We start from the raw sequence: 15949 nt of genomic DNA, 5'->3' as shown, positions 1-15949 counted from the left end.
TGAGAGGTGACCCTCCCTAAGAACATATATTTTCTTTTTTTTTCTTCCCCCACCTGCACTCTAGAGTTTTTTAAATTCCAGAATAAGGTAAATGTTTGGAAAAGCACTGAAACTGTAATTTATAAATGAATAATTAAAAAGTGAACCCCAGCTCTGCAGAGCATCCTGCCTTCTTCTGCTGAGGCACAGAAGTGGATATTTATGTTGTTTGCCCCTTCCCAGCAGCTGAAAATATTTAAATGCTGGACACCACCTTTATGTTTTGACTGCTCAGGCAAAACAGAAGAGAGGGGAAAGAAGCGTAGAAAAAGAGAAAAGCAACACCCAGGAAGTGCCACTTCTCTTTAGCTTTGACTAACACAGGTGTCACGGTGCTACTATCTGGAAGGACAATACAAAAAACAGTACGAAAACAATCAAAAATTACCATCTGCGGAAGGAATGAGGAAATCAAGTTACTGCAACAGGATGCTGGGCACCTCTCTGAGAGCAGCTGGAGGTGCAGTTACACAGCACCCACCAGAAAACACCAGCCATGTGCAGAATAGGGCACGTGACAAGAAGAGATTTCTCAAACTCAAAACAGATTTGACCTTAAGATTCTTTTACAAACACCCAGAACAAATGAAGTCACCATATATAAATTCTTCTGTCTTGTGAATGCCCCTTGAACTCTATACTGGTACAAGGCTTACTAAGTATGTGGAGCAAATGCTTTGCTTCTGTCATCCTAAAGAGGTGCTTAGAAATCAGACCCAAAGATCCCCATCAAAAGACTGGAACACCATGAAACTCTGACAGCTCCTTAACACACAAGCAAAGCCACCCCTGCAAACAGCTGGGCATTTTCTCAGGGCAGAGGTGCCTCTACCATGTGCTCGCCCATGTGGTTGTCTTAATCAGTGGAAACTGGATTTCAGACTCCTACCTGCTGTCTGAAGGCTGAACTGAAAAAAAGTCATAAATATGCTAAATATGAAGGCGTATAGCTTTGGGGATTATTTTAGCATGTATTTTTATAATTGCATGAAGTTAAAAGTAATGATGTGCAGCAGGTGTGGCAGTGTGCTCCCCTCGGATCCCCACTTAAACAACAACCAACCACCAGAGGAGGTCCTGATGGCTGCATCCAGCTCAAGTTGGACTTTTGGGAGATGGATAGCAACTCAGTAGCCACAGGCTGTCTGGAACAGCAACCCAGATGTCTTGCTAGTATGTAAATGTGACTATAAGTCAATCATCTCACTCTGTAAAGCCCTTCTGGCTCTCCTGCATGGTGGTGGCTGCACACCAGGCTGTCCCCTTGAGGAGAGACCTCTCTCAAGGTTACTCCTCGAGGCTGAGAGATTCCTTGCTGCAACAGATCCCCTGTAAGTGACTAATAGCTTGCTAAGCTTCACTAAGATTATATCTTGGATGGGTTGCGCACATATATATAATCCTTGAGACATAAACTGTTGAACAAGTCCAAACCTAAGGCCACATCCAGCCACACCTGGACCCCTCTGCATAGGAGGAGTTCAGAAACCAAGGGGGTCCTCTCTGAACCTCTTGATTCAATGGGAGTATCTTCCTGACACAGCTGATTTAACCTGTTCTCTATGTTCTCTAAATAATCAAGTGAACCTTGCCATCAAGTCTTGTCAAACCACTGCCACATTTACCACTTAACTTTGACTCACTGTATCAATACAAGATACTGTTGCTCCTCTCTTGCAACAGAAGTGCATCACTCCATCTGTGACAGCAGACAATCCCAAAGGCCTCAGAGAAAAATGAAAAGCAAACACATTAAGGTACAGAAAACATGTTGCACTGATTTAAAAATCTATCTCAGATTTCTAATCAGTTTAGTGGTAATGGCAGCATTGTGAACTTCCAAAGTCAGATTTTAGAAACCCTCGCTGGTGTGTAGCCTCAGGAGGATCTCGGCCTTATGTGCTGAAAGGATCCTCAAGCAACTCCTTCAGGCAAACAGAAGTATTTTGTTTTCAGGCTGATCCCAAAGAAATTCCAGAATATATGTCCATAGAAAAGGAGTTAAAATCTCTCGGGGCAGCCGACCTATACAACTGCTGCTTACTTACTCTTACTCATTACTTGTACTGCAGCAGAGCCCAAGGACTCCAATCATATGCCAGGGCTCATTCTGCTCAGTGCTGTACAAACATAAGCAAGAGTCTTTAGCCTGAGGAGCTCACAATCTGATGGTTAGCTTGTAAAATCACTCATCCAGAGACACTGCTGTATAATCTTCCTTGACCATAAACTCAATTTTTATCTCACTCTAACAGTGTAACAACTAAATATAACAACTAAATGTAACAACTAAAATAAGGGACTTCTGGCTTGCAATTTGGGAAAAGGGAAAATTGAAGCCTTGCCAAGTCACCCATAAAAACAAATGCATGTAACACCTGTAAGCACAAAAGAGGTACCAACTCAAAAAGCACTTCTTTCACTAGTCCTTCCCAAACCCTATTCTCTGTCTGTGCTTGGGCTGCTCTCTTTTGTAAAAGCAGATAAATTAGCAGCAATCATCATGATATAGGGCAGCAGACAGTAAGCATTACTCGGGCCTCTAATTCTTGGTGACATTCTTAATGATAGATCAGATTGCCATAATTCTTCTTAAGGCTCTGTTCACATTATTTCAGAGACCACATTTTTGCAATGCTGATGCATTTCTAATAACGGACTTGTGAGCACAATAAAAGCACTTCAACCCACTGACCTGTTAGACTTGTACCCTACTAAGTACATTTATTAGAACTTTTTTAAAAATTCTTTTCTCACCAAGTAACGCTTAACTTCAGCTTGAAAAATTGTTTTCACCCCTTGTCAACACAACCCTTTCTATCTCTACACTGAAGAGTTTATTCCACTGGTTTTCCATGCAAGCAGATTTACATCTAAAAAAAGAAAAACAACAACACAAAGAACACATTAAAAAGCAGCCACATTTCCTAAATTGTTTACCTGTCTTGAAATGAATCTCCACACATGCCAGTCCACAAAGAAGAAAAAAAAGGCTACCCATGGCAAATATTCAGAAAAAGTGTGTACACTCCGCAGTATTCAGAGGAGACAGAGACTGAGGTCCCCCCCTCAACCACAGCTGAGACAGTCCAGACTGATTTCTCTCAACAACTTCCAAACACCTGGTTTGCTAGTTCTGATGGGGGGTGTACTGCACATTCAATACACTCCTGTTTTCTCTCTCCTCTCTGTCAGCTTTCCTTAGCATGTTTGTTCATTTGCTGGTCTTCATTTTCTCCAGCCTTACTTTCCAGTTTTCCTTTTCCTTTCCCACAGATTATTTCTCATCCTTCAGAATACTCTGCCTGTTCGTGTTTCTTTCCTTTTTATAACCAGAGTTTTTTCTTCACTGTCCCTGCCCACATTGTCAGCTTTACCTGGTCAGCCTGGCACAGAACACTGGGAGATCCAAACATCTTCCAAAGGGAAGAGATGACAGTGTTTTAGTGACTGCTCTGCTGACCAGGCCTGAGTGTCACTTCAGATATGAGCTGACAATGCTTGACTTGGCTTCCCATTTCCTCAGCAGGGCAGTTTCCTCTGCACTGGGAGGCCTCCTGCAAAGTTGCAATCTGCACCTTTTAGGGTTGCATAGACTGAAAAACCTCAAATATTTTCTGTGGGATACAGCTCTAACTAAAGGCTCTATTCACCAGAAATGTGATGCCATGGACTTCCACAACCCAGCATGTAGGCAGACTGCATTTGATAAATGTCTGTTTATCAGAGCTGCAGAAGTCAGCTCTGCTTTTACAACCTCTTTCTCCCTTAAGATTAGGAAGGTAAAGGTCACATTTTAAAAATACAGGCCTCTAAAACTATTTTTAAAGTGCTAGCAACTAAACCCTGTGAAAATATCCCATCCTTTTCCATTAAATTAGGCTCCATTAAATCAATATATTCTTTAAAGAGCTGGTATGTTAGTGACAATGGCTTAAGAATGATTCAGTTACATTGAAACACAGAGGGTAAAAGAAAAACTATGCTACTGAAAAAGTAAGCCCCAAAATAGAGAACTGCAAATTCCAACATGGGTATGCATTCAGATCATATTCCAACCAAAATTCTTATACTAATTAGAGATTGATTTTTACAAGGCTTCAAATCCTCTGTGCCTCAGGACTAGGTTACCACCAGTTTTATTCCTCTTACTCTTCAGACAAAGATTAATTTTCTGCTCAAATCAATACAAAGAATGTGCTGCAATCCAGCTGTCTCTCTACTTTTCCAATACACAGTCATACTCTCTTTTAAAGAAACACAAAAGTCCTCACCAACACCCTTTTTCATCTCAGGAGTGACAGCACTTCGGAGTGTCACAGTGTGGAGGCAAATCCATCCTCACAGAACCTCTGTGTTCCCCATTCTGTACCTCACAGGAGAATCTGGCTTACTTTCACCATCTATGCTGCCCCTTTTACTAACATAAAGTGTATTTCTTAGCATGTAAAATACGCTCACAGATTTCCTTATTCTCTACTTACTCCAAAATCTCAAAGGCTAAAAATGCTACCATTAGGCAAGAGGTGAATTTTTAGTTTCTCAAGAGCATATTTGTGCAATTAAAATGCCATCCTAATCTGCTATCACTCTCTGTTCCACTGGATCTCTCCAGACTTTCCAGGCAAGGACTACACGGCCAAACCCCTATTCTCTTGACTGTGCCTTGGGCCCTGGCAAAGAGCAGCTGAGAAGAAAGACATTTTACACATTCATGATTAAAAGATAACCAATAACCAGGATCCAGATGTTGGTCTCTGCTGGCCAGGACACAGTGCAATTATTATTCCATTTATAGAAAGAGATGTTGTCCTGCCTTTTCCAGCCAACCAAAAGGTCTTCCATAAAATACTCAAGTACTCTGAAGAGAAGCATTCAAAACAAGGAATGAAAAGGGAATGAATCGTATTTCTTCACAATTATTGCGTTATAAAATTTGAACATGGCCTCAACCTTACAGCACTATCCATTCCCACAAACTCCTGGGTTCCCTCTGTCAGGGTGAGCTGGGATTTCCCTCTGCAACTCAGCACCAGCTCCCACTCTGGTGCCTGTGGAAGAACTGCAGGACCCAAGTGAAAAGCAAAGCAAAATCTGGGCTAGAAGAGAGGTGAGATCAGCGCCTTCACACCCACAGCCCAGGGCAGCTTCTAATGAGGTCAGTGGGAACAGGCACAAATTGTTTAAGCCAAGTGAAGTCCCACAGTGTTATTGAAGCTCTTCTCTCTCTGAGCTTGATCTTGGAAAAACTTCTGAATTTGTTTAAAGAACTGAATTGTATTCCAATTCCCTTCATTTCAGACAAAGAGCAATCCAGCCAAAGCATAGGCTCTCTTTGGGTTTTTTTGGTTGGTGAGACTCTGGGTTGGAGAAAAGGGATTGAATAAAAACAAGTAATGCTGAAGGGAAGAAGGTTTTCAAAACAGTGACTGTATAAAAACTGTAGTTATCAGGCTGAAGAATAGCCCACAGCTTCAAAGAACATATTAAGATAATTTGAACTGTTTGACATCTGGCATCTGACTTCAATATTTTAATGACTTGACTTAATAAACCATCAGCTTAACAAGTCTAGTCACCATTTATACCAGTAAGCTATATGTTTTGGCTAAAAGCATACACAATTACATAAAGAAATACATGTTAGAGAGGTTAGAAATACTTGGAAAAGCTCTGACCATCACTACAAGTGAAAGCCTGTGAAATGTTTAATTTTACAACAAGTAATCAAGATTCTGCATGCCAATACATTTTTTTTTCAGCTGTGGACAGGAAAATGTATAAACTGTTAATCCATTATATACAGCCATTTCCTTTGGGTATTTCTAAACAATGGAAAAACAGAACTTACTGAAGTTTAAAAATAACTTTCTACCAACATTTCAGTTTACTTTAAAAATACACTTCTTGCAGCCATAGAATCACTAAGTGTGTAGTCGCAATTTGTTTACTAACTGTCATAAAAATTAATAAAGATGAAGTTTTGTGTCTCCTATTAACACCACATTTTTATAATTATATTGTGCATACCAATCTCAAGCATTAGTGGAACTCAACACAATTGTGATTTCTTCCAATTTTTTTGCATTTTCTCCCTTTTCTGTCAACAGTTTCTCATTTCCCAAAATGTACAATATGCAGTAATTTCTACTTGATTAAATAATCTGATTTTAATTTTCTCATCCCATTATAAACACTGCTTGTTCCCTTGTAACGTAAACATCATTTCTATGACAGAAAAATATTTAGTCAGATTTCAAACAAACCCCAAAACTAATAAAGAGAGCTAGCCATCAAAAAGTCATTCCTCTTGAAGGTATTTATTTCTTCTTCCACAAAGCCTCAAATGAGATCGGATTCTTAAGGACAGCACAGATGCACCAAACTCCAGATAATTATCAAGTTCCTGGTCCCAAGCTATTACAAATTTTAACAGAGAACATTTCCAGGAGTTTGGCATGGCCCAAACACATATTATTTATGATACCACTCAGAAACAATGGCACGATTTTGGCTGATGATTTTTCTCACAACCAAACACAAACACACGTTACCCTTGAGGCAGACCCCAGACAAATTAAAAGTCAGTGCTTGAAGTCTGATGAAATAACAATAAAACAAAAAACCCCAGAGCCTACTAGTGTACTGTGTCAGGAAACATTTCCAGCAAGTGACTCTACAAACCTCACCACAAAATAAATTCCTACTAAATTACGTTTGCTTTGGCCACTGTTAATTTAACGCAATTTCAGCTGAGCCTTGCTGGGCTCAGCTTTGTGAGCTCTATCAGAATTTCACACAGGGCAGGAAACCAGGTTGACTTGGATGAGCTGCACAGGAGCAATACAAGGAAAACATCAGCTGCACCACTTCCATTGTCTCCCTGTGCCTCCCACATGCACAAAACCCTCGTAGTTCAGAGAAAACTCCCAGCCAAGCAGTCTGTACCATACAGAAAGATTGTATGAGGATTTAATTTTAAAAGAATAAAAGGACTGGAGGAACATAAAAGGACAAAAGTCATTACCCACATCACACTTCTCTCACGGAGCAGAAGCTTCTGGTACTGCAAAAATATCTCAGAAATTACAGTTTAAGAAATAAAGCTCACTAATTAACACATTTCCTAAAGGCAATATTTTATTTATATCTCCCTTTCCCCCCTTTTGCTAATATGACATTATATAACTACTTTATTACTGGTTTTATTTAAGTCTTAGAAAGTGAAGTTCTGGATAGCAGTGTAGTCACCGTGACAAACTGTTCCAGGAACTGTAATTGAATTTCACCCAATTTCCAAATTCATTGCTTTGTTACTGTCTGTATTTGAAGAATTAAAATTTTACAAACTCTTTTTCCCAATATTCATGTGGGAATTATTATGCAATATCCCTTATTTTTAAAATCTGGATTTTTAACTCTGAAAGCTCATTCAGATATCCAAACCACTTTATTTTAATGGTGTATTACTGAATAGCTCTAAGGTCTCTACAATCAACAGAATGGTTCAAAACCATTCAGAAGGGAAAATCTGAGCATTTAAAAATAGAGACTGAAAGCAGCACTTCTATTAAAAACTTAGTTTGCCTGTCTATACAAGACTTCTAAGGCAGTTAAAGAACATCACAAACTACTATAAATCTCATAGTTTTGTATATTAGGATGTTATATTGCAATTCTCAAAAATGCTCTGTTAAAAAGAGGGAAATAAATAGTCTGGGATTTAGTTACAAAACACCAGCCTTACATTTTATACACAACTGGATAGCTGCAATGTTTATAGAAAGCCAGTCATTTAAACCTCCACTGAAAGTTCTTAAATCTTTGTTGCTGACAGTTCAGAAGACAAGGAGGAAAAGGCTTTTGCCAGAATCTGCTGTTTTAAGAAGGCAAGACATTTCATTTTTGCTAAACCACTGCGGGGTTTGTGTAGAAATATTTACAATAATCAACAGAAAACATGCAACAAAAAGTGGGGATGATTATAGAAAGAGCCAGAAAATTATGTAGCATTACTTTCTGTTCCTGATTTCATACTCCCTAAAGACACATTCATTTTTCCAAACTAAAAACAACACTGGGTTTAAGAATATACTGCAAACACAGAAAAATGAAAGACATTAGTAGCTTGAGGTTCCACTAAATTGCAAAAAGTTCAATAATTTGTACTCTCACGAGGACTCCACCTCTTTTTACCTTTAACTGTACAAACTACTGCACACAGTACAGTCACCTGTCAGCTTCTCCAGCTTAGTTGGAGGCAGCTACCGCTTCCCAGAAGTAGCTCCCCTTTTTACTTAAGCATGCAAGGAGCAGCTTTGTTACAATTCCATCCTGGCATTACCCAGTGCCCGCTGTCTCCTTTGTTCCCCAGAGCACCTCCACCTGCAGGGGGCCCAGCGGGTGCTCTCCAACAGCTCCCTAAACCTGTGCCAGGTACCTGTGGAATGTGCTCCCAGGAGGAAGGTCCCCAGCATCGCCCCACAGGCACTCGGGGTCACCTGTGGCAGCCAAGGACAGGGGCAGAGCAGAGGGGGACACAGAGGAGCTCACGCCCAGCTCAGCTCCCTGGGCACTGCCCTGGCCACCCCCTCACCCTGCAGCCCCTTCCATTCCTCCTCCTCCCCTGCCCCGCTTCTGCTCTTGGCTGTCTGAAGGTTATCTTGAGCATGTGGATCATCATTCAGAGACTTTTTTCCCAAATAATCAGTGTTTTTAAGCTGCAGATTATCTGCAGTGCAGCTTATATGCATGGAGACTGCTGTTGCTTAAAATCCCTTTTTCAATAAGATGCATTAGTAAACAAAAGTATATTCATGTAAGGAAATGATGATCATTCTTATTTTAGACATAAACCCAGTATTTTATCAAATACAGTTTCATTTAAATCTTACTAATGCTGAATGATTCTGAAAAAAACCACTCTTTTTTTTAAGAGATTTACATCCTTATTAAACTATTTTGCTTTAAATTTCAGGCCTGGCACAGAATAAACTTCTATTCTGTTTGGTTACAAAAGGTATCAGCTTACTATTTCATCTTCTGGGTACACTAATTTCAAGACAAAATTAGGTTTGCATTAAGAGCAAGGCTTGAGTTACTTTAAAAGACAAGAGAAGGGACATATTTCACAGCCTTGTGTAATCTTTTTTTCCTATGCGTTAACTTTCTTCTCAAGCTGGTTTCTTACTAAACAAGACACCAACATTTTGCATCTCTTGTTTGTGTATGTAAGAACTTGATGAAATTGGATACATTTACAAAATGCTGCCCTTTCTTACTGATGTTTCTTTAAAGTGATATTTTTTTGTGGCATGCTCTTAAAAAGCAATCATATAATCTAGAAAATATGCCATATTTGCAAACTCTTTTGCTCCACTTGCTTCATGGAAAGGAAAAGAGCCCTATTTTTCCACAAATGGCTGTGGTTTCCATGTCACTGAAGGGCACAGAGCTTGGCTGTACACCCAACCCGCTGAGTCATCAGAAAATGGACTTGGCTGCAGAATGCCATTTTTTGTTAGATCCACATGTGATTGACACAGACCAACAATCTTGGGTAGAGGGCTCATGCTAATCAGCCACATACACAAATAAGAGTGCTCAACCCACACAAGTTTATCCAATTTGCATGGTCCAGAAAATAGCTTTTCATACCCAGAATGTTGATTTTTAGGACTACTAACTGTTTCTTCTCTACTTTTTTTTCTCAGTGGCTCAAGAGCCGTGTTTATATCCCTGCCATGAAACATCAAAGAAGCTTTCATTTAACAAACCCATCTTCTTTCAATGCCTATACTCTAGTACCATTTGATCAAGGAGGGTCTGCTCTCCAGAGCAGCTAAGACACCAGCAACCTTCTTCCATTCTGCAGAAGATGACCCTAATTCTGACATAAAAGCAGAAAGTCAGGTGATCTTGAATAGAAAGAAGAGATACATATCATCATGCACATTAAAAAGTTAAGAGATAAGTTCTGTGAGTCTGCTGAGCTTCTCCAGTATTTTATGATTAAGGGTGTGGGTAAGATGCATCTGTCCTTACAGCTACTGAAAAATCTTTCAAACAATGTTCATTTTTCCAAGGAGGGGTATCAGTAAATTGAGTGTCATGAAGTGATAGTTTGCACAGAAGCATTGAAGTAGTTTGAGCCAAAAAGTTTGACTGAACTCTCAGCTTTAGTTAAACTATGCCAGAAGTAAGTGGGAATAAACAAACAGATTAGGAAAAGAAGGCAGAAAAAAGTAATGAGCGTCGTTAATATAATCTTCACTGTGAAGAACGGGACAAATGTAAACTGAAAGGGTCTCTGTGTGTAACAGACTATAAAAGGAAGACTGTTTGGTACCAAATCTGTTTTGTGTAGGCTTCCGAAGTGGAAAAAAAAAAACACACTAACCATCCAAAAACTTCACACCTGGCCCATGAACAGGTTTGGTCCAAGGAAGAGAAAGAAAGAAAACCCATAAACCTCTCAAAGAGGTTGGAAACTGGGGCATTTTGTGTTGCTAACTTTGCAGGAAAACTGAACAATGCTAGAAAGATCAGAGCAAACACTGTTTCCCTGCCAGACTCTCAGCAATGGCCATGATGCACCTCAGGAACTCAGCCTACGCCATGGGATAAGAGATCGCTGTGGCAGCACAGTCACCTCCTTTCACAGCTTGAGCCCAGGAACCACAGGGGCCCTGCAGAGGGGGAAACCTCAAACTGGCAGCATCTAATTTGGTTTTGTTTATGTTCCTATGCTCCCCATTGATCTGCATAGGGTTTAGAATCAACAGCAAAGACCAGCAACCTCCCCAGTACAAACTGCAGAGGCAAAGTAATCTCAGATTAATGCTTCCTGCTTCAAATCAGAAGAGACAACCAGATCCAGCCATTGGGAAGAGGCCCCAAAGTCCGGTTGGTACAAGGCTCCGCACAGAGATCAATGTGTGTTTCAGTTTAGCTCAGTGATGCAGGCTGGGCTTTCTGTTGGACACAGCAGAGGGTCTTTTAGTCTTTGGAACAAAGCAGAACAGGCAGTGGGAATGAATGTAGGACATAAACCCTGTAAGGAGGTGAAACAGGTTCTCAGTAGAACAGATGTGATGGGGAGAAGAAAGAGAAGAAGAAAAACAACAGTGAAAATAATCCTTTGGGAACAGTTTAACCCTCAAGTGACTATTTCCAGAATCTCTCAGAACAGATACACTGACTCCAAAACAAGACATGGATGTCTATCCTCTAACAAGGGCAGAGACTGAATAGTTTGAACGTGCCACTTTATAAATACTTGACAATCACTGAAACATGCCTCACTAGAGAAGCCTCACAAACTCCTCAGGACTACAAAATACACAGCATCTGCACAGTGAGACATAGTCCTGTTCACCACAAATTAGCATAATTTCATTTTTTCTACATGTCTTGGACCCTTACTGGCTCTCCATAAATTCCAATACAGAAGGCACAGCACATCCAGCTGTTAGAAAAGCCTCTTTGCATTTGCTTAAAAGGGACACAAATCAACTAAGAAGAGCAAAACGAAAGATACAGCTTGCTGATTTTCCAGGACATACTTGTAGAACTATCCCATATCTGTGACCAGGCAGTATGTCCACCATGCAGTTCAAGAAGTCCCAGCATCTACCTCTGCAGCAAGGTGTGACCAGACAAGTGCCCAGTATTTGCACATGAACCAGGAGACTTCCCAATATGGAATAATGAATGGACTTCAGCCCCTTCAGCAAACAAATACTAGAACAATTTAACTAACCCATGGTTTGCTGTCTCTGAGTGTCCAAGAACCATGACAGCAAGTGAAAGACAGCATGGCCTGTGATGGACACACGATGTTGCAATCTTGCTCTAGGTCAAGGCTCTGCACTAGCCTCAGCTGTATACAGAGCTTCTGGAAGTAATTCTCCTTCCCTAGTTCCAAGTTGTACCTTCAGGATGCAGAGGCACTGATTTAGAGTATTTGTTCTTTTTCCAATAAAGTTTGTTCTCAATGCTAACAGCAATGTATTTCCAACACAGTGGCAATGTAGGATAGCTTGCACAGTGCCTGGATTGGCATGATCAAACCCCATCCTTTGAGCACTGCCAGGAACAAGTGCCATTGGTTAAACAGCCAGGAGACATCTCTTCCATTAGATGGAAAAACCATCCACACACAACTGCTCTCCAATAAAAGATCAAGGTAGCTCTCAAAGAGGGACTGCATCACTTTATTGTGCCAGCAGCCTTTTTCATGACAGATGTTTCATCCATACCTTCAAAAAACACTCTCAAATCATGAATTTTATTGTACTACAAAATACTTGCCTTGTTCTTTCCTAGGAGAGAAAGGAAAGAAGAGAACACACTGATGCACCAAAGATTTTGGAATTACATTCCTACTTCAAAAGAGCATTTGTATGTTGATTACAACTCCTGTAATAGCAAGAAAACTACTCAGCAGGAGGCTGGGAAGACAGATAATTCTAGTGACAGACTGCATAGTAAACAAACAAAGATTAAGCAGATATATTTTTCATGTTTCTTTAAACCAAATATTCATCTTTTCCTGTTTCCACCTCTATGAAGGATTCATCATAACAGAAATTGTATGTGGTTATTGAAATAAGGAAATAATAACAGGACATAGAAGAGGAACAGATCTCATAAGCATTTTAATGGAGCTTTAAAAAGTCTATGAGAAAAAAGTATTGGTAGATAATATATGGTTTCACTTCAGAGGTTCAAATATTGGTATTAAAAGCAAGAAGGCAGAGGAAGTGTCTCATATAACATGGAATATTCTTGTTGGAATAATCAATAATACACAGCAAGTTGCATAAGCCTCATCAATATTTCCAAAGGAAGATCTCTTCTTTACTTAGGGAAGAGAATGCACAGAGGCTGAAGATGGTAAAAGAAGCATTTAGTTCTTTCAGTACTGTTTGGTCCAAACTAAGTCACCAATTAAAAAAAAAGCACTTTTCTATACCTCTGTTGTCAAGGTGATGTTTCTCTGAGACCTAATCTGCTAACTTTGTGGACAAAAACAAGCTTTTACTACTGTTAGCTCTGCAAAACCAATATAACCATGGCTGAGCAAGCTGGAATTTTTATTACTGGCAATGAAGTAAGATTCAAACAGAAAACAGCTTGATTGTCAAACCCAAATGTGTGAGTTAGAAATATTGGCTGCTAGAAAAATCACCTTTTGACTTGTAAACTAAGCAAACTTTTATCAGAAAGATTGAGAGGGAACAAGTGCAGAATCTCCTGCTGTTGTTTTTACAGTTACTTTTGGAAACAATTCTGTTGTAGGATAACAACCTCTGCCCCCTTCCCTTTCTGTCAGCCATATATGTCATTCACACACACAACTGGAGGAGCAAGCTGTGGAGTGCCCCTAAAGAGCAGGGCAGAAACAGGGAGGGAGGAAGCACACTGGACTGTTCCAGCCAACAACAGACAAGAAGACTGGGAATGCTGTGGTTAACTAGTCCTCTGGTTTTCTTTCTGAATATTCCATGTAAATACCTGGAATTGTGCAATACACTCTTTTGATATAATAAGACTGATTTTATTTCCTGCAGTTGATAACTTCAGTTTGATAGTTTCAGTGCTAATTTTCTTCTTTTACTGTAAATATCTGAGACACTGGATGCCAGTGCTATCATTAATTATGCCAGCAGACAAACAAGTAATCTATTTCTGAACTAAATTACTTCTAATTGCACATGCAACTCTTGCAAATTCCCTATGCATAAAGGAGTTTATGCCTTTTTAAAAAGTGCATGTCATTACAGAGAGTGAATTGACAGAGAATTCAATTCCTAACATGACCATCATCACTGCCATTGTTTTTATTTTATTTTTACATTTGTACTGTGTAAGTATTGAAGTGTACAACAGCCCTATAAACAGACCGGAAAATATGTCACTGTCCCAGTTAGTTTACATTCCAAGATGGGATTTCTTGTTAGTGCTAATTCTTTCCACTTTCTTAGCCTGATTACCAAAACCAGAGACCTGTACAAACTATGTGTGCTGCCGCCTGTTAACACAAATAAGATGCATCACTACTTGTTTTTCTTCTTAAATACATGTTCCTTTCTGCCCTCCTCAGCAATACACTTGGAACACAAATTACCAGCTTGAGCTGAATACCCTGAACTCGCAAGTACAGCCAGTCATTCCTGAACATTAGCAATGACACCTGAAATCTGAAACTACTGGAATGAGAAACCATTTTCAGATTTTTTTACGTATTTCCCATTTTTTTTTCAATGTAGCATTGATTAAACCTTTGAGTAACCCATTGCTTCAGCAAAATTGGCCATCATTTGTATCCAGGGAAAAAAAACCCAAAACACAGAAAAATAAATAACCACAGCTCCAGTCACAGAAAAGAAAAGCTCTTGTAATTTAGACAAAGCTAAACAAGAATTTTTAACCTAAAACCCAAGTTTAGTCCTTGTACCACAGTTGCTTATCTGTCATCAAGCAGACAAGCTACACAACGGCCTTGACTGACCATTATACATCATTCAAAGTTAACATTTTTCTATTTGACCATCTTATCTTCCTTTATCTTCATGCCTGAGCAAGGAGACCCACAAGTCACTAAGTAAAATACCATTCTAGATCCTAAAAGTCTTTGCTAAGGCACAACTTGATCAGTCTCAAGGATTTTTAAAAGAGAAATCTGGTGGTTGTAAAACAATGGCTTAAAATACTGAAGGCCTTTCCCAGACAACTCTCTTTGTTTATATGTGCTACATTTGCTTGTTTCTTTTGGGTAATTTCTAATTCTATGATGCCTTTACTTGGAAAGGGTTGTGAAGTTTAGAAATACCTACTTATTAGTACGAAAAACTGCTATTTTACTAAGAGCAGTTAGAATAAAGCAATTGCTTTCTCTAAAAAGAGATGTATTCTCAAAAAGCGAGGAAGTGCTGACCCAAAGTGTGAGGCAATACCACGTGAGTGATGTGAAAACAGGCTGGGCACTCCTGAGCCCAGGGCATATGAGGACGGTGTGTACCACAGACACTGAGCTTGCTCAGTTTCTGGTTGCAGGGTGTTTACCCTGCAAATGCCAGCAAAGGTATGAACTATGGAACAACATTGTCATGAGTTTCAAAAATTTAACAGCCTAATGCTTATAGAGGGAAAGACATTTTCGGAGGATGCTATGAAAAGAAAGGCATAGAAAATTTACAGGATAAAAAATAAAAGAGGCACAATAATTAGATTTGGGGTTTATTTTCCATGGACTGAACTGGAAGATGATGAAGTGTAAAAGAAATGACTGTTGAGGATCAATGGAACTTCCCCACAACATGCAAACCTATTTCCAGCATACAGATAGATACTGTACCAAAACAGCCTGGCATATCTTTGTGCTAAGTCTAACTTTTTTTAAAAAAATTACAAATTTATATAAACTACTTCATTTTAGTATATCTTTTCTGTCACATCTGCACTTGGTTGTTTGTTTTGTCTGGTACCAAATTCTCCACACCTGCAGGGCTCACTCAACTGTGCTCTACCATGCACATACATGTGGCACCAAGAGACCTGAGCAAAGCCAGCAGGGAATACCATCTGGCTTTTGATCATGATACATAAGACAGGTAAAGAGCAGTCAAAAGCAGCTAAAAACCTAAAGCTCTGGGAAAACCAGCCTTTCCCCTAATGCTGTAGGCTTCATGCATCAGCCTGAGTCCAGGGTGTGGGTACAGAGACAGGAACAAGAGCCATCAACTCAGAGTCCAGCACTTGCTCTGGGTTACTTGCTTAAATACCACTCAAAATGTTGCCCCAACCTCAATGCAGTTAAGGTGAGAGTCAAGTATCAGCCTAGTCACACTACCAAGAAAGCAAAGAGTAATAGTTTGTGGCCCAGAACCAGGCTGCAGGGTAGGGA

The 15949-nt window shown here is 39.7% G+C and overlaps 1 protein-coding gene across 4 annotated transcripts in view; it reads right to left on the bottom strand.

Annotated features, from left to right (window-relative positions):
• Window positions 1-15949, bottom strand: part of PDE8A (phosphodiesterase 8A) — a 141602-nt gene that overhangs the window by 83646 nt on the left and 42007 nt on the right. The gene's annotated exons all lie outside the window — the stretch shown is intronic.

This window comes from Pithys albifrons, chromosome 13, assembly GCF_047495875.1.
Source record: "Pithys albifrons albifrons isolate INPA30051 chromosome 13, PitAlb_v1, whole genome shotgun sequence".
NCBI lineage: Eukaryota > Metazoa > Chordata > Aves > Passeriformes > Thamnophilidae > Pithys > Pithys albifrons.
This window is presented reverse-complemented; position numbering and strand designations above follow the sequence as displayed.